Here is a 19,222-nt window from a genome sequence, read left to right as displayed (position 1 = left end):
TCCAAGCATAGGGTTCTTTCATGTCCCAAAGAGAACCCGCGTGTCTGAGGCTGCTGGCCTTGTGGCTGGAGAGAACTGGCATCCCCGTGGGCCTGTCGGCTCATTTCCTCTTTCTGACCCTCGAAGGAAAGTCTTCCAAAAAGCCTTTGGGACCCGCTTAGAGAGAACAGCTGCGAAGCTGATGCACAGAACATCGACATAGAGACTAGCCCTGGGTCCCAAGCATCCATCTTTCTCTGGAGGGTACGTACCCCACCCGGGGATTCAAGCAGGGAGTTTGCCTTGTACAACTTAGGCAGGAAACTGGGAGGAGATGGAGGGCCACTCTACCTGCGCTCACACCACGTGGCCCGGAGAAGTTATCACGCAGCAGAATTCAACACCCTCCCACTACACGTGTGTAGCCAAAAGAGGCGCTGGGCAGTGGGTGTTCTCAGCCCAAGAGCAGTCCTTGTTCTGGGCCGCACCTGCTCTGCGGTTCAAAGGGTCTCTGAGTCTGCTCCTTTGGAGGCATTTCAGAGCTGACGCTATCCCTGGGCTGCCGAAGCAAGGAGGCATAGCGGCCTTTCACACTGAAGGCATGGGCTTGTTTCCCATTCAGAGAGTGTATGTGGGCCCTCCCAGGCTGGAGGCGCGTTAGCTGACACCCTTTGCGCTGTGCCCCTGGAAAATGCAAGTGGCTGTACCCGATGTGGGCTGCCTGGTGAAACAACTTGCAGTCACCAGCACCCTGAGTACCCTTCCTGCAGTGTGAGTCCTAGCTAGGTAAACTCGGCCTTCGGAGGCTAGAGGGGAGCAAACATGTTCAACTTGTGGGGAAAGTCTTTGACCGATGACCGATTTGCTTGTGCTTGGGCGAGGGTTAGGCAGGAACTTTCCAACACAGGGTTTTTGCCTCACCGTAAGCCGTCCCTTTGGGCTGAAGCAGGCGGCGGGTCTGTCTGTATCACAGTCTGGGAAGGAGGGCCTCAGGTGAGTCTGCCCACTGACTGCCCTCCATCATAGCCAGCTGAGAAAATATGGCAAGGCTGATGGAACCCACTGACAGCGAAATGTTTCTGTTCAGAAGAGGAGATTTTGCTACCAAACGTCAGCAGCTCCTCAGAGTGCTGTTCTGGTGTAGACTGGGGCGAGCTCCCACGGTCCGAAGATTACGAACGGCTCTTTTCCAGTTGCTTCATCCGAGAGAGAGCCAGAAGGGCTGATCTCAACAAATAGGGCTGCACCCCGTGAGTGCTTCGGGCAGGGCAGTCCTGAGCCAGTGTGCCACCTAAGGAATGAAAGCCAAGTTTCCTAGCCACAGGAAAGCAGACCGAGGCCTGCTGTTTTCTCTAGGCGATTGACGTGAGCTTGAGGGTGAGGCCTATACTACATTGTGGAAAAGCTCGGGGTCACGGCTGTCTTTCTCCCTCTCTCGGTCCCATGCCCTGGGCTCAGCCATGGGGGAATGCTGAGGGGGAGAGACTGCCTCTCTGCCGGACTCAGAGGGCTTCCTCCCTTTCGGGCAATTCCGTTTGTGTCTTACTTCGTGGAGGAGGAATGAGGGCGCCCAGAGATATTCTGACATGAAATGCCTATCGACAGAGGATCTGGAGGAGCTGGTTTGTCAGTGGAAGGAGCCAAAAAGCCTGCATTCCTAAGGTCTCTCTGAGAACTGCCAGACACTCTGCCGTCATAGGCCTAAGAATTGGAAATTGTGACGGCAAGGCAACACCTGGAATCCTAGGAGGCAGTGGAAGTGCGGCTCTCAAACTGGATGGAAGAAGCTTCCAAGCATAGTGTTCTTTCATGTCCCAAAGAGAACCCGCGTGTCTGAGGCTGCTAGCGTTGTGGCTGGAGAGAACTGGCATCCCCGTGGGCCTGTCGGCTCATTTCCTCTTTCTGACCCTCGAAGGAAAGTCTTCCAAAAAGCCTTTGGGACCCGCTTAGAGAGAACAGCTGCGAAGCTGATGCACAGAACATCGACATAGAGACTAGCCCTGGGTCCCAAGCATCCACCTTTCTCTGGAGGGTACGTACCCCACCCGGGGATTCAAGCAGGGAGTTTGCCTTGTACAACTTAGGCAGGAAACTGGGAGGAGATGGAGGGCCACTCTACCTGCGCTCACACCACGTGGCCCGGAGAAGTTATCACGCAGCAGAATTCAACACCCTCCCACTACACGTGTGTAGCCAAAAGAGGCGCTGGGCAGTGGGTGTTCTCAGCCCAAGAGCAGTCCTTGTTCTGGGCCGCACCTGCTCTGCGGTTCAAAGGGTCTCTGAGTCTGCTCCTTTGGAGGCATTTCAGAGCTGACGCTATCCCTGGGCTGCCGAAGCAAGGAGGCATAGCAGCCTTTCACACTGAAGGCATGGGCTTGTTTCCCATTCAGAGAGTGTATGTGGGCCCTCCCAGGCTGGAGGCGCGTTAGCTGACACCCTTTGCGCTGTGCACCTGGAAAATGCAAGTGGCTGTACCCGATGTGGGCTGCCTGGTGAAACAACTTGCAGTCACCAGCACCCTGAGTACCCTTCCTGCAGTGTGAGTCCTAGCTAGGTAAACTCGGCCTTCGGAGGCTAGAGGGGAGCAAACATGTTCAACTTGTGGGGAAAGTCTTTGGCCGATGACCAATATGCTTGTGCTTGGGCGAGGGTTAGGCAGGAACTTTCCAACACAGGGTTTTTGCCTCACCGTAAGCCGTCCCTTTGGGCTGAAGCAGGCGGCGGGTCTGTCTGTATCACAGTCTGGGAAGGAGGGCCTCAGGTGAGTCTGCCCACTGACTGCCCTCCATCATAGCCAGCTGAGAAAATATGGCAAGGCTGATGGAACCCACTGACAGCGAAATGTTTCTCTTCAGAAGAGGAGATTTTGCTACCAAACGTCAGCAGCTCCTCAGAGTGCTGTTCTGGTGTAGACTGGGGCGAGCTCCCACGGTCCGAAGATTACGAACGGCTCTTTTCCAGTTGCTTCATCCGAGAGAGAGCCAGAAGGGCTGATCTCAACAAATAGGGCTGCACCCCGTGAGTGCTTCGGGCAGGGCAGTCCTGAGCCAGTGTGCCACCTAAGGAATGAAAGCCAAGTTTCCTAGCCACAGGAAAGCAGACCGAGGCCTGCTGTTTTCTCTAGGCGATTGACGTGAGCTTGAGGGTGAGGCCTATACTACATTGTGGAAAAGCTCGGGGTCACGGCTGTCTTTCTCCCTCTCTCGGTCCCATGCCCTGGGCTCAGCCATGGGGGAATGCTGAGGGGGAGAGACTGCCTCTCTGCCGGACTCAGAGGGCTTCCTCCCTTTCGGGCAATTCCGTTTGTGTCTTACTTCGTGGAGGAGGAATGAGGGCGCCCAGAGATATTCTGACATGAAATGCCTATCGACAGAGGATCTGGAGGAGCTGGTTTGTCAGTGGAAGGAGCCAAAAAGCCTGCATTCCTAAGGTCTCTCTGAGAACTGCCAGACACTCTGCCGTCATAGGCCTAAGAATTGGAAATTGTGACGGCAAGGCAACACCTGGAATCCTAGGAGGCAGTGGAAGTGCGGCTCTCAAACTGGATGGAAGAAGCTTCCAAGCATAGGGTTCTTTCATGTCCCAAAGAGAACCCGCGTGTCTGAGGCTGCTAGCCTTGTGGCTGGAGAGAACTGGCATCCCCGTGGGCCTGTCGGCTCATTTCCTCTTTCTGACCCTCGAAGGAAAGTCTTCCAAAAAGCCTTTGGGACCCGCTTAGAGAGAACAGCTGCGAAGCTGATGCACAGAACATCGACATAGAGACTAGCCCTGGGTCCCAAGCATCCACCTTTCTCTGGAGGGTACGTACCCCACCCGGGGATTCAAGCAGGGAGTTTGCCTTGTACAACTTAGGCAGGAAACTGGGAGGAGATGGAGGGCCACTCTACCTGCGCTCACACCACGTGGCCCGGAGAAGTTATCACGCAGCAGAATTCAACACCCTCCCACTACACGTGTGTAGCCAAAAGAGGCGCTGGGCAGTGGGTGTTCTCAGCCCAAGAGCAGTCCTTGTTCTGGGCCCCACCTGCTCTGCGGTTCAAAGGGTCTCTGAGTCTGCTCCTTTGGAGGCATTTCAGAGCTGACGCTATCCCTGGGCTGCCGAAGCAAGGAGGCATAGCGGCCTTTCACACTGAAGGCATGGGCTTGTTTCCCATTCAGAGAGTGTATGTGGGCCCTCCCAGGCTGGAGGCGCGTTAGCTGACACCCTTTGCGCTGTGCACCTGGAAAATGCAAGTGGCTGTACCCGATGTGGGCTGCCTGGTGAAACAACTTGCAGTCACCAGCACCCTGAGTACCCTTCCTGCAGTGTGAGTCCTAGCTAGGTAAACTCGGCCTTCGGAGGCTAGAGGGGAGCAAACATGTTCAACTTGTGGGGAAAGTCTTTGGCCGATGACCAATATGCTTGTGCTTGGGCGAGGGTTAGGCAGGAACTTTCCAACACAGGGTTTTTGCCTCACCGTAAGCCGTCCCTTTGGGCTGAAGCAGGCGGCGGGTCTGTCTGTATCACAGTCTGGGAAGGAGGGCCTCAGGTGAGTCTGCCCACTGACTGCCCTCCATCATAGCCAGCTGAGAAAATATGGCAAGGCTGATGGAACCCACTGACAGCGAAATGTTTCTCTTCAGAAGAGGAGATTTTGCTACCAAACGTCAGCAGCTCCTCAGAGTGCTGTTCTGGTGTAGACTGGGGCGAGCTCCCACGGTCCGAAGATTACGAACGGCTCTTTTCCAGTTGCTTCATCCGAGAGAGAGCCAGAAGGGCTGATCTCAACAAATAGGGCTGCACCCCGTGAGTGCTTCGGGCAGGGCAGTCCTGAGCCAGTGTGCCACCTAAGGAATGAAAGCCAAGTTTCCTAGCCACAGGAAAGCAGACCGAGGCCTGCTGTTTTCTCTAGGCGATTGACGTGAGCTTGAGGGTGAGGCCTATACTACATTGTGGAAAAGCTCGGGGTCACGGCTGTCTTTCTCCCTCTCTCGGTCCCATGCCCTGGGCTCAGCCATGGGGGAATGCTGAGGGGGAGAGACTGCCTCTCTGCCGGACTCAGAGGGCTTCCTCCCTTTCGGGCAATTCCGTTTGTGTCTTACTTCGTGGAGGAGGAATGAGGGCGCCCAGAGATATTCTGACATGAAATGCCTATCGACAGAGGATCTGGAGGAGCTGGTTTGTCAGTGGAAGGAGCCAAAAAGCCTGCATTCCTAAGGTCTCTCTGAGGACTGCCAGACACTCTGCCGTCATAGGCCTAAGAATTGGAAATTGTGACGGCAAGGCAACACCTGGAATCCTAGGAGGCAGTGGAAGTGCGGCTCTCAAACTGGATGGAAGAAGCTTCCAAGCATAGGGTTCTTTCATGTCCCAAAGAGAACCCGCGTGTCTGAGGCTGCTAGCCTTGTGGCTGGAGAGAACTGGCATCCCCGTGGGCCTGTCGGCTCATTTCCTCTTTCTGACCCTCGAAGGAAAGTCTTCCAAAAAGCCTTTGGGACCCGCTTAGAGAGAACAGCTGCGAAGCTGATGCACAGAACATCGACATAGAGACTAGCCCTGGGTCCCAAGCATCCACCTTTCTCTGGAGGGTACGTACCCCACCCGGGGATTCAAGCAGGGAGTTTGCCTTGTACAACTTAGGCAGGAAACTGGGAGGAGATGGAGGGCCACTCTACCTGCGCTCACACCACGTGGCCCGGAGAAGTTATCACGCAGCAGAATTCAACACCCTCCGACTACACGTGTGTAGCCAAAAGAGGCGCTGGGCAGTGGGTGTTCTCAGGCCAAGAGCAGTCCTTGTTCTGGGCAGCACCTGCTCTGCGGTTCAAAGGGTCTCTGAGTCTGCTCCTTTGGAGGCATTTCAGAGCTGACGCTATCCCTGGGCTGCCGAAGCAAAGAGGCATAGCGGCCTTTCACACTGAAGGCATGGGCTTGTTTCCCATTCAGAGAGTGTATGTGGGCCCTCCCAGGCTGGAGGCGCGTTAGCTGACACCCTTTGCGCTGTGCCCCTGGAAAATCCAAGTGGCTGTACCTGATGTGGGCTGCCTGGTGAAACAACTTGCAGTCACCAGCACCCTGAGTACCCTTCCTGCAGTGTGAGTCCTAGCTAGGTAAACTCGGCCTTCGGAGGCTAGAGGGGAGCAAACATGTTCAACTTGTGGGGAAAGTCTTTGGCCGATGACCAATATGCTTGTGCTTGGGCGAGGGTTAGGCAGGAACTTTCCAACACAGGGTTTTTGCCTCACCGTAAGCCGTCCCTTTGGGCTGAAGCAGGCGGCGGGTCTGTCTGTATCACAGTCTGGGAAGGAGGGCCTCAGGTGAGTCTGCCCACTGACTGCCCTCCATCATAGCCAGCTGAGAAAATATGGCAAGGCTGATGGAACCCACTGACAGCGAAATGTTTCTCTTCAGAAGAGGAGATTTTGCTACCAAACGTCAGCAGCTCCTCAGAGTGCTGTTCTGGTGTAGACTGGGGCGAGCTCCCACGGTCCGAAGATTACGAACGGCTCTTTTCCAGTTGCTTCATCCGAGAGAGAGCCAGAAGGGCTGATCTCAACAAATAGGGCTGCACCCCGTGAGTGCTTCGGGCAGGGCAGTCCTGAGCCAGTGTGCCACCTAAGGAATGAAAGCCAAGTTTCCTAGCCACAGGAAAGCAGACCGAGGCCTGCTGTTTTCTCTAGGCGATTGACGTGAGCTTGAGGGTGAGGCCTATACTACATTGTGGAAAAGCTCGGGGTCACGGCTGTCTTTCTCCCTCTCTCGGTCCCATGCCCTGGGCTCAGCCATGGGGGAATGCTGAGGGGGAGAGACTGCCTCTCTGCCGGACTCAGAGGGCTTCCTCCCTTTCGGGCAATTCCGTTTGTGTCTTACTTCGTGGAGGAGGAATGAGGGCGCCCAGAGATATTCTGACATGAAATGCCTATCGACAGAGGATCTGGAGGAGCTGGTTTGTCAGTGGAAGGAGCCAAAAAGCCTGCATTCCTAAGGTCTCTCTGAGAACTGCCAGACACTCTGCCGTCATAGGCCTAAGAATTGGAAATTGTGACGGCAAGGCAACACCTGGAATCCTAGGAGGCAGTGGAAGTGCGGCTCTCAAACTGGATGGAAGAAGCTTCCAAGCATAGTGTTCTTTCATGTCCCAAAGAGAACCCGCGTGTCTGAGGCTGCTAGCGTTGTGGCTGGAGAGAACTGGCATCCCCGTGGGCCTGTCGGCTCATTTCCTCTTTCTGACCCTCGAAGGAAAGTCTTCCAAAAAGCCTTTGGGACCCGCTTAGAGAGAACAGCTGCGAAGCTGATGCACAGAACATCGACATAGAGACTAGCCCTGGGTCCCAAGCATCCACCTTTCTCTGGAGGGTACGTACCCCACCCGGGGATTCAAGCAGGGAGTTTGCCTTGTACAACTTAGGCAGGAAACTGGGAGGAGATGGAGGGCCACTCTACCTGCGCTCACACCACGTGGCCCGGAGAAGTTATCACGCAGCAGAATTCAACACCCTCCCACTACACGTGTGTAGCCAAAAGAGGCGCTGGGCAGTGGGTGTTCTCAGCCCAAGAGCAGTCCTTGTTCTGGGCCGCACCTGCTCTGCGGTTCAAAGGGTCTCTGAGTCTGCTCCTTTGGAGGCATTTCAGAGCTGACGCTATCCCTGGGCTGCCGAAGCAAGGAGGCATAGCGGCCTTTCACACTGAAGGCATGGGCTTGTTTCCCATTCAGAGAGTGTATGTGGGCCCTCCCAGGCTGGAGGCGCGTTAGCTGACACCCTTTGCGCTGTGCCCCTGGAAAATCCAAGTGGCTGTACCCGATGTGGGCTGCCTGGTGAAACAACTTGCAGTCACCAGCACCCTGAGTACCCTTCCTGCAGTGTGAGTCCTAGCTAGGTAAACTCGGCCTTCGGAGGCTAGAGGGGAGCAAACATGTTCAACTTGTGGGGAAAGTCTTTGGCCGATGACCAATATGCTTGTGCTTGGGCGAGGGTTAGGCAGGAACTTTCCAACACAGGGTTTTTGCCTCACCGTAAGCCGTCCCTTTGGGCTGAAGCAGGCGGCGGGTCTGTCTGTATCACAGTCTGGGAAGGAGGGCCTCAGGTGAGTCTGCCCACTGACTGCCCTCCATCATAGCCAGCTGAGAAAATATGGCAAGGCTGATGGAACCCACTGACAGCGAAATGTTTCTGTTCAGAAGAGGAGATTTTGCTACCAAACGTCAGCAGCTCCTCAGAGTGCTGTTCTGGTGTAGACTGGGGCGAGCTCCCACGGTCCGAAGATTACGAACGGCTCTTTTCCAGTTGCTTCATCCGAGAGAGAGCCAGAAGGGCTGATCTCAACAAATAGGGCTGCACCCCGTGAGTGCTTCGGGCAGGGCAGTCCTGAGCCAGTGTGCCACCTAAGGAATGAAAGCCAAGTTTCCTAGCCACAGGAAAGCAGACCGAGGCCTGCTGTTTTCTCTAGGCGATTGACGTGAGCTTGAGGGTGAGGCCTATACTACATTGTGGAAAAGCTCGGGGTCACGGCTGTCTTTCTCCCTCTCTCGGTCCCATGCCCTGGGCTCAGCCATGGGGGAATGCTGAGGGGGAGAGACTGCCTCTCTGCCGGACTCAGAGGGCTTCCTCCCTTTCGGGCAATTCCGTTTGTGTCTTACTTCGTGGAGGAGGAATGAGGGCGCCCAGAGATATTCTGACATGAAATGCCTATCGACAGAGGATCTGGAGGAGCTGGTTTGTCAGTGGAAGGAGCCAAAAAGCCTGCATTCCTAAGGTCTCTCTGAGAACTGCCAGACACTCTGCCGTCATAGGCCTAAGAATTGGAAATTGTGACGGCAAGGCAACACCTGGAATCCTAGGAGGCAGTGGAAGTGCGGCTCTCAAACTGGATGGAAGAAGCTTCCAAGCATAGTGTTCTTTCATGTCCCAAAGAGAACCCGCGTGTCTGAGGCTGCTAGCGTTGTGGCTGGAGAGAAGTGGCATCCCCGTGGGCCTGTCGGCTCATTTCCTCTTTCTGACCCTCGAAGGAAAGTCTTCCAAAAAGCCTTTGGGACCCGCTTAGAGAGAACAGCTGCGAAGCTGATGCACAGAACATCGACATAGAGACTAGCCCTGGGTCCCAAGCATCCACCTTTCTCTGGAGGGTACGTACCCCACCCGGGGATTCAAGCAGGGAGTTTGCCTTGTACAACTTAGGCAGGAAACTGGGAGGAGATGGAGGGCCACTCTACCTGCGCTCACACCACGTGGCCCGGAGAAGTTATCACGCAGCAGAATTCAACACCCTCCCACTACACGTGTGTAGCCAAAAGAGGCGCTGGGCAGTGGGTGTTCTCAGCCCAAGAGCAGTCCTTGTTCTGGGCCGCACCTGCTCTGCGGTTCAAAGGGTCTCTGAGTCTGCTCCTTTGGAGGCATTTCAGAGCTGACGCTATCCCTGGGCTGCCGAAGCAAGGAGGCATAGCGGCCTTTCACACTGAAGGCATGGGCTTGTTTCCCATTCAGAGAGTGTATGTGGGCCCTCCCAGGCTGGAGGCGCGTTAGCTGACACCCTTTGCGCTGTGCCCCTGGAAAATGCAAGTGGCTGTACCCGATGTGGGCTGCCTGGTGAAACAACTTGCAGTCACCAGCACCCTGAGTACCCTTCCTGCAGTGTGAGTCCTAGCTAGGTAAACTCGGCCTTCGGAGGCTAGAGGGGAGCAAACATGTTCAACTTGTGGGGAAAGTCTTTGGCCGATGACCAATATGCTTGTGCTTGGGCGAGGGTTAGGCAGGAACTTTCCAACACAGGGTTTTTGCCTCACCGTAAGCCGTCCCTTTGGGCTGAAGCAGGCGGCGGGTCTGTCTGTATCACAGTCTGGGAAGGAGGGCCTCAGGTGAGTCTGCCCACTGACTGCCCTCCATCATAGCCAGCTGAGAAAATATGGCAAGGCTGATGGAACCCACTGACAGCGAAATGTTTCTCTTCAGAAGAGGAGATTTTGCTACCAAACGTCAGCAGCTCCTCAGAGTGCTGTTCTGGTGTAGACTGGGGCGAGCTCCCACGGTCCGAAGATTACGAACGGCTCTTTTCCAGTTGCTTCATCCGAGAGAGAGCCAGAAGGGCTGATCTCAACAAATAGGGCTGCACCCCGTGAGTGCTTCGGGCAGGGCAGTCCTGAGCCAGTGTGCCACCTAAGGAATGAAAGCCAAGTTTCCTAGCCACAGGAAAGCAGACCGAGGCCTGCTGTTTTCTCTAGGCGATTGACGTGAGCTTGAGGGTGAGGCCTATACTACATTGTGGAAAAGCTCGGGGTCACGGCTGTCTTTCTCCCTCTCTCGGTCCCATGCCCTGGGCTCAGCCATGGGGGAATGCTGAGGGGGAGAGACTGCCTCTCTGCCGGACTCAGAGGGCTTCCTCCCTTTCGGGCAATTCCGTTTGTGTCTTACTTCGTGGAGGAGGAATGAGGGCGCCCAGAGATATTCTGACATGAAATGCCTATCGACAGAGGATCTGGAGGAGCTGGTTTGTCAGTGGAAGGAGCCAAAAAGCCTGCATTCCTAAGGTCTCTCTGAGAACTGCCAGACACTCTGCCGTCATAGGCCTAAGAATTGGAAATTGTGACGGCAAGGCAACACCTGGAATCCTAGGAGGCAGTGGAAGTGCGGCTCTCAAACTGGATGGAAGAAGCTTCCAAGCATAGTGTTCTTTCATGTCCCAAAGAGAACCCGCGTGTCTGAGGCTGCTAGCGTTGTGGCTGGAGAGAAGTGGCATCCCCGTGGGCCTGTCGGCTCATTTCCTCTTTCTGACCCTCGAAGGAAAGTCTTCCAAAAAGCCTTTGGGACCCGCTTAGAGAGAACAGCTGCGAAGCTGATGCACAGAACATCGACATAGAGACTAGCCCTGGGTCCCAAGCATCCACCTTTCTCTGGAGGGTACGTACCCCACCCGGGGATTCAAGCAGGGAGTTTGCCTTGTACAACTTAGGCAGGAAACTGGGAGGAGATGGAGGGCCACTCTACCTGCGCTCACACCACGTGGCCCGGAGAAGTTATCACGCAGCAGAATTCAACACCCTCCCACTACACGTGTGTAGCCAAAAGAGGCGCTGGGCAGTGGGTGTTCTCAGCCCAAGAGCAGTCCTTGTTCTGGGCCGCACCTGCTCTGCGGTTCAAAGGGTCTCTGAGTCTGCTCCTTTGGAGGCATTTCAGAGCTGACGCTATCCCTGGGCTGCCGAAGCAAGGAGGCATAGCGGCCTTTCACACTGAAGGCATGGGCTTGTTTCCCATTCAGAGAGTGTATGTGGGCCCTCCCAGGCTGGAGGCGCGTTAGCTGACACCCTTTGCGCTGTGCCCCTGGAAAATGCAAGTGGCTGTACCCGATGTGGGCTGCCTGGTGAAACAACTTGCAGTCACCAGCACCCTGAGTACCCTTCCTGCAGTGTGAGTCCTAGCTAGGTAAACTCGGCCTTCGGAGGCTAGAGGGGAGCAAACATGTTCAACTTGTGGGGAAAGTCTTTGACCGATGACCGATTTGCTTGTGCTTGGGCGAGGGTTAGGCAGGAACTTTCCAACACAGGGTTTTTGCCTCACCGTAAGCCGTCCCTTTGGGCTGAAGCAGGCGGCGGGTCTGTCTGTATCACAGTCTGGGAAGGAGGGCCTCAGGTGAGTCTGCCCACTGACTGCCCTCCATCATAGCCAGCTGAGAAAATATGGCAAGGCTGATGGAACCCACTGACAGCGAAATGTTTCTGTTCAGAAGAGGAGATTTTGCTACCAAACGTCAGCAGCTCCTCAGAGTGCTGTTCTGGTGTAGACTGGGGCGAGCTCCCACGGTCCGAAGATTACGAACGGCTCTTTTCCAGTTGCTTCATCCGAGAGAGAGCCAGAAGGGCTGATCTCAACAAATAGGGCTGCACCCCGTGAGTGCTTCGGGCAGGGCAGTCCTGAGCCAGTGTGCCACCTAAGGAATGAAAGCCAAGTTTCCTAGCCACAGGAAAGCAGACCGAGGCCTGCTGTTTTCTCTAGGCGATTGACGTGAGCTTGAGGGTGAGGCCTATACTACATTGTGGAAAAGCTCGGGGTCACGGCTGTCTTTCTCCCTCTCTCGGTCCCATGCCCTGGGCTCAGCCATGGGGGAATGCTGAGGGGGAGAGACTGCCTCTCTGCCGGACTCAGAGGGCTTCCTCCCTTTCGGGCAATTCCGTTTGTGTCTTACTTCGTGGAGGAGGAATGAGGGCGCCCAGAGATATTCTGACATGAAATGCCTATCGACAGAGGATCTGGAGGAGCTGGTTTGTCAGTGGAAGGAGCCAAAAAGCCTGCATTCCTAAGGTCTCTCTGAGAACTGCCAGACACTCTGCCGTCATAGGCCTAAGAATTGGAAATTGTGACGGCAAGGCAACACCTGGAATCCTAGGAGGCAGTGGAAGTGCGGCTCTCAAACTGGATGGAAGAAGCTTCCAAGCATAGTGTTCTTTCATGTCCCAAAGAGAACCCGCGTGTCTGAGGCTGCTAGCGTTGTGGCTGGAGAGAACTGGCATCCCCGTGGGCCTGTCGGCTCATTTCCTCTTTCTGACCCTCGAAGGAAAGTCTTCCAAAAAGCCTTTGGGACCCGCTTAGAGAGAACAGCTGCGAAGCTGATGCACAGAACATCGACATAGAGACTAGCCCTGGGTCCCAAGCATCCACCTTTCTCTGGAGGGTACGTACCCCACCCGGGGATTCAAGCAGGGAGTTTGCCTTGTACAACTTAGGCAGGAAACTGGGAGGAGATGGAGGGCCACTCTACCTGCGCTCACACCACGTGGCCCGGAGAAGTTATCACGCAGCAGAATTCAACACCCTCCCACTACACGTGTGTAGCCAAAAGAGGCGCTGGGCAGTGGGTGTTCTCAGCCCAAGAGCAGTCCTTGTTCTGGGCCGCACCTGCTCTGCGGTTCAAAGGGTCTCTGAGTCTGCTCCTTTGGAGGCATTTCAGAGCTGACGCTATCCCTGGGCTGCCGAAGCAAGGAGGCATAGCGGCCTTTCACACTGAAGGCATGGGCTTGTTTCCCATTCAGAGAGTGTATGTGGGCCCTCCCAGGCTGGAGGCGCGTTAGCTGACACCCTTTGCGCTGTGCACCTGGAAAATGCAAGTGGCTGTACCCGATGTGGGCTGCCTGGTGAAACAACTTGCAGTCACCAGCACCCTGAGTACCCTTCCTGCAGTGTGAGTCCTAGCTAGGTAAACTCGGCCTTCGGAGGCTAGAGGGGAGCAAACATGTTCAACTTGTGGGGAAAGTCTTTGGCCGATGACCAATATGCTTGTGCTTGGGCGAGGGTTAGGCAGGAACTTTCCAACACAGGGTTTTTGCCTCACCGTAAGCCGTCCCTTTGGGCTGAAGCAGGCGGCGGGTCTGTCTGTATCACAGTCTGGGAAGGAGGGCCTCAGGTGAGTCTGCCCACTGACTGCCCTCCATCATAGCCAGCTGAGAAAATATGGCAAGGCTGATGGAACCCACTGACAGCGAAATGTTTCTCTTCAGAAGAGGAGATTTTGCTACCAAACGTCAGCAGCTCCTCAGAGTGCTGTTCTGGTGTAGACTGGGGCGAGCTCCCACGGTCCGAAGATTACGAACGGCTCTTTTCCAGTTGCTTCATCCGAGAGAGAGCCAGAAGGGCTGATCTCAACAAATAGGGCTGCACCCCGTGAGTGCTTCGGGCAGGGCAGTCCTGAGCCAGTGTGCCACCTAAGGAATGAAAGCCAAGTTTCCTAGCCACAGGAAAGCAGACCGAGGCCTGCTGTTTTCTCTAGGCGATTGACGTGAGCTTGAGGGTGAGGCCTATACTACATTGTGGAAAAGCTCGGGGTCACGGCTGTCTTTCTCCCTCTCTCGGTCCCATGCCCTGGGCTCAGCCATGGGGGAATGCTGAGGGGGAGAGACTGCCTCTCTGCCGGACTCAGAGGGCTTCCTCCCTTTCGGGCAATTCCGTTTGTGTCTTACTTCGTGGAGGAGGAATGAGGGCGCCCAGAGATATTCTGACATGAAATGCCTATCGACAGAGGATCTGGAGGAGCTGGTTTGTCAGTGGAAGGAGCCAAAAAGCCTGCATTCCTAAGGTCTCTCTGAGAACTGCCAGACACTCTGCCGTCATAGGCCTAAGAATTGGAAATTGTGACGGCAAGGCAACACCTGGAATCCTAGGAGGCAGTGGAAGTGCGGCTCTCAAACTGGATGGAAGAAGCTTCCAAGCATAGGGTTCTTTCATGTCCCAAAGAGAACCCGCGTGTCTGAGGCTGCTAGCCTTGTGGCTGGAGAGAACTGGCATCCCCGTGGGCCTGTCGGCTCATTTCCTCTTTCTGACCCTCGAAGGAAAGTCTTCCAAAAAGCCTTTGGGACCCGCTTAGAGAGAACAGCTGCGAAGCTGATGCACAGAACATCGACATAGAGACTAGCCCTGGGTCCCAAGCATCCACCTTTCTCTGGAGGGTACGTACCCCACCCGGGGATTCAAGCAGGGAGTTTGCCTTGTACAACTTAGGCAGGAAACTGGGAGGAGATGGAGGGCCACTCTACCTGCGCTCACACCACGTGGCCCGGAGAAGTTATCACGCAGCAGAATTCAACACCCTCCCACTACACGTGTGTAGCCAAAAGAGGCGCTGGGCAGTGGGTGTTCTCAGCCCAAGAGCAGTCCTTGTTCTGGGCCCCACCTGCTCTGCGGTTCAAAGGGTCTCTGAGTCTGCTCCTTTGGAGGCATTTCAGAGCTGACGCTATCCCTGGGCTGCCGAAGCAAGGAGGCATAGCGGCCTTTCACACTGAAGGCATGGGCTTGTTTCCCATTCAGAGAGTGTATGTGGGCCCTCCCAGGCTGGAGGCGCGTTAGCTGACACCCTTTGCGCTGTGCACCTGGAAAATGCAAGTGGCTGTACCCGATGTGGGCTGCCTGGTGAAACAACTTGCAGTCACCAGCACCCTGAGTACCCTTCCTGCAGTGTGAGTCCTAGCTAGGTAAACTCGGCCTTCGGAGGCTAGAGGGGAGCAAACATGTTCAACTTGTGGGGAAAGTCTTTGGCCGATGACCAATATGCTTGTGCTTGGGCGAGGGTTAGGCAGGAACTTTCCAACACAGGGTTTTTGCCTCACCGTAAGCCGTCCCTTTGGGCTGAAGCAGGCGGCGGGTCTGTCTGTATCACAGTCTGGGAAGGAGGGCCTCAGGTGAGTCTGCCCACTGACTGCCCTCCATCATAGCCAGCTGAGAAAATATGGCAAGGCTGATGGAACCCACTGACAGCGAAATGTTTCTCTTCAGAAGAGGAGATTTTGCTACCAAACGTCAGCAGCTCCTCAGAGTGCTGTTCTGGTGTAGACTGGGGAGAGCTCCCACGGTCCGAAGATTACGAACGGCTCTTTTCCAGTTGCTTCATCCGAGAGAGAGCCAGAAGGGCTGATCTCAACAAATAGGGCTGCACCCCGTGAGTGCTTCGGGCAGGGCAGTCCTGAGCCAGTGTGCCACCTAAGGAATGAAAGCCAAGTTTCCTAGCCACAGGAAAGCAGACCGAGGCCTGCTGTTTTCTCTAGGCGATTGACGTGAGCTTGAGGGTGAGGCCTATACTACATTGTGGAAAAGCTCGGGGTCACGGCTGTCTTTCTCCCTCTCTCGGTCCCATGCCCTGGGCTCAGCCATGGGGGAATGCTGAGGGGGAGAGACTGCCTCTCTGCCGGACTCAGAGGGCTTCCTCCCTTTCGGGCAATTCCGTTTGTGTCTTACTTCGTGGAGGAGGAATGAGGGCGCCCAGAGATATTCTGACATGAAATGCCTATCGACAGAGGATCTGGAGGAGCTGGTTTGTCAGTGGAAGGAGCCAAAAAGCCTGCATTCCTAAGGTCTCTCTGAGGACTGCCAGACACTCTGCCGTCATAGGCCTAAGAATTGGAAATTGTGACGGCAAGGCAACACCTGGAATCCTAGAAGGCAGTGGAAGTGCGGCTCTCAAACTGGATGGAAGAAGCTTCCAAGCATAGGGTTCTTTCATGTCCCAAAGAGAACCCGCGTGTCTGAGGCTGCTAGCCTTGTGGCTGGAGAGAACTGGCATCCCCGTGGGCCTGTCGGCTCATTTCCTCTTTCTGACCCTCGAAGGAAAGTCTTCCAAAAAGCCTTTGGGACCCGCTTAGAGAGAACAGCTGCGAAGCTGATGCACAGAACATCGACATAGAGACTAGCCCTGGGTCCCAAGCATCCACCTTTCTCTGGAGGGTACGTACCCCACCCGGGGATTCAAGCAGGGAGTTTGCCTTGTACAACTTAGGCAGGAAACTGGGAGGAGATGGAGGGCCACTCTACCTGCGCTCACACCACGTGGCCCGGAGAAGTTATCACGCAGCAGAATTCAACACCCTCCGACTACACGTGTGTAGCCAAAAGAGGCGCTGGGCAGTGGGTGTTCTCAGGCCAAGAGCAGTCCTTGTTCTGGGCAGCACCTGCTCTGCGGTTCAAAGGGTCTCTGAGTCTGCTCCTTTGGAGGCATTTCAGAGCTGACGCTATCCCTGGGCTGCCGAAGCAAAGAGGCATAGCGGCCTTTCACACTGAAGGCATGGGCTTGTTTCCCATTCAGAGAGTGTATGTGGGCCCTCCCAGGCTGGAGGCGCGTTAGCTGACACCCTTTGCGCTGTGCCCCTGGAAAATCCAAGTGGCTGTACCCGATGTGGGCTGCCTGGTGAAACAACTTGCAGTCACCAGCACCCTGAGTACCCTTCCTGCAGTGTGAGTCCTAGCTAGGTAAACTCGGCCTTCGGAGGCTAGAGGGGAGCAAACATGTTCAACTTGTGGGGAAAGTCTTTGGCCGATGACCAATATGCTTGTGCTTGGGCGAGGGTTAGGCAGGAACTTTCCAACACAGGGTTTTTGCCTCACCGTAAGCCGTCCCTTTGGGCTGAAGCAGGCGGCGGGTCTGTCTGTATCACAGTCTGGGAAGGAGGGCCTCAGGTGAGTCTGCCCACTGACTGCCCTCCATCATAGCCAGCTGAGAAAATATGGCAAGGCTGATGGAACCCACTGACAGCGAAATGTTTCTCTTCAGAAGAGGAGAGTTTGCTACCAAACGTCAGCAGCTCCTCAGAGTGCTGTTCTGGTGTAGACTGGGGCGAGCTCCCACGGTCCGAAGATTACGAACGGCTCTTTTCCAGTTGCTTCATCCGAGAGAGAGCCAGAAGGGCTGATCTCAACAAATAGGGCTGCACCCCGTGAGTGCTTCGGGCAGGGCAGTCCTGAGCCAGTGTGCCACCTAAGGAATGAAAGCCAAGTTTCCTAGCCACAGGAAAGCAGACCGAGGCCTGCTGTTTTCTCTAGGCGATTGACGTGAGCTTGAGGGTGAGGCCTATACTACATTGTGGAAAAGCTCGGGGTCACGGCTGTCTTTCTCCCTCTCTCGGTCCCATGCCCTGGGCTCAGCCATGGGGGAATGCTGAGGGGGAGAGACTGCCTCTCTGCCGGACTCAGAGGGCTTCCTCCCTTTCGGGCAATTCCGTTTGTGTCTTACTTCGTGGAGGAGGAATGAGGGCGCCCAGAGATATTCTGACATGAAATGCCTATCGACAGAGGATCTGGAGGAGCTGGTTTGTCAGTGGAAGGAGCCAAAAAGCCTGCATTCCTAAGGTCTCTCTGAGAACTGCCAGACACTCTGCCGTCATAGGCCTAAGAATTGGAAATTGTGACGGCAAGGCAACACCTGGAATCCTAGGAGGCAGTGGAAGTGCGGCTCTCAAACTGGATGGAAGAAGCTTCCAAGCATAGTGTTCTTTCATGTCCCAAAGAGAACCCGCGTGTCTGAGGCTGCTAGCGTTGTGGCTGGAGAGAAGTGGCATCCCCGTGGGCCTGTCGGCTCATTTCCTCTTTCTGACCCTCGAAGGAAAGTCTTCCAAAAAGCCTTTGGGACCCGCTTAGAGAGAACAGCTGCGAAGCTGATGCACAGAACATCGACATAGAGACTAGCCCTGGGTCCCAAGCATCCACCTTTCTCTGGAGGGTACGTACCCCACCCGGGGATTCAAGCAGGGAGTTTGCCTTGTACAACTTAGGCAGGAAACTGGGAGGAGATGGAGGGCCACTCTACCTGCGCTCACACCACGTGGCCCGGAGAAGTTATCACGCAGCAGAATTCAACACCCTCCCACTACACGTGTGTAGCCAAAAGAGGCGCTGGGCAGTGGGTGTTCTCAGCCCAAGAGCAGTCCTTGTTCTGGGCCGCACCTGCTCTGCGGTTCAAAGGGTCTCTGAGTCTGCTCCTTTGGAGGCATTTCAGAGCTGACGCTATCCCTGGGCTGCCGAAGCAAGGAGGCATAGCGGCCTTTCACACTGAAGGCATGGGCTTGTTTCCCATTCAGAGAGTGTATGTGGGCCCTCCCAGGCTGGAGGCGCGTTAGCTGACACCCTTTGCGCTGTGCCCCTGGAAAATGCAAGTGGCTGTACCCGATGTGGGCTGCCTGGTGAAACAACTTGCAGTCACCAGCACCCTGAGTACCCTTCCTGCAGTGTGAGTCCTAGCTAGGTAAACTCGGCCTTCGGAGGCTAGAGGGGAGCAAACATGTTCAACTTGTGGGGAAAGTCTTTGGCCGATGACCAATATGCTTGTGCTTGGGCGAGGGTTCGGCAGGAACTTTCCAACACAGGGTTTTTGCCTCACCGTAAGCCGTCCCTTTGGGCTGAAGCAGGCGGCGGGTCTGTCTGTATCACAGTCTGGGAAGGAGGGCCTCAGGTGAGTCTGCCCACTGACTGCCCTCCATCATAGCCAGCTGAGAAAATATGGCAAGGCTGATGGAACCCACTGACAGCGAAATGTTTCTGTTCAGAAGAGGAGATTTTGCTACCAAACGTCAGCAGCTCCTCAGAGTGCTGTTCTGGTGTAGACTGGGGCGAGCTCCCACGGTCCGAAGATTACGAACGGCTCTTTTCCAGTTGCTTCATCCGAGAGAGAGCCAGAAGGGCTGATCTCAACAAATAGGGCTGCACCCCGTGAGTGCTTCGGGCAGGGCAGTCCTGAGCCAGTGTGCCACCTAAGGAATGAAAGCCAAGTTTCCTAGCCACAGGAAAGCAGACCGAGGCCTGCTGTTTTCTCTAGGCGATTGACGTGAGCTTGAGGGTGAGGCCTATACTACATTGTGGAAAAGCTCGGGGTCACGGCTGTCTTTCTCCCTCTCTCGGTCCCATGCCCTGGGCTCAGCCATGGGGGAATGCTGAGGGGGAGAGACTGCCTCTCTGCCGGACTCAGAGGGCTTCCTCCCTTTCGGGCAATTCCGTTTGTGTCTTACTTCGTGGAGGAGGAATG

The sequence above is a fragment of the Balaenoptera ricei genome, chromosome 20 (genome assembly GCF_028023285.1).
Source record: "Balaenoptera ricei isolate mBalRic1 chromosome 20, mBalRic1.hap2, whole genome shotgun sequence".
Taxonomy (NCBI): domain Eukaryota; kingdom Metazoa; phylum Chordata; class Mammalia; order Artiodactyla; family Balaenopteridae; genus Balaenoptera; species Balaenoptera ricei.
The sequence above is the reverse complement of the archived record's forward strand: the minus strand, read 5'-3'. Positions refer to the sequence as shown.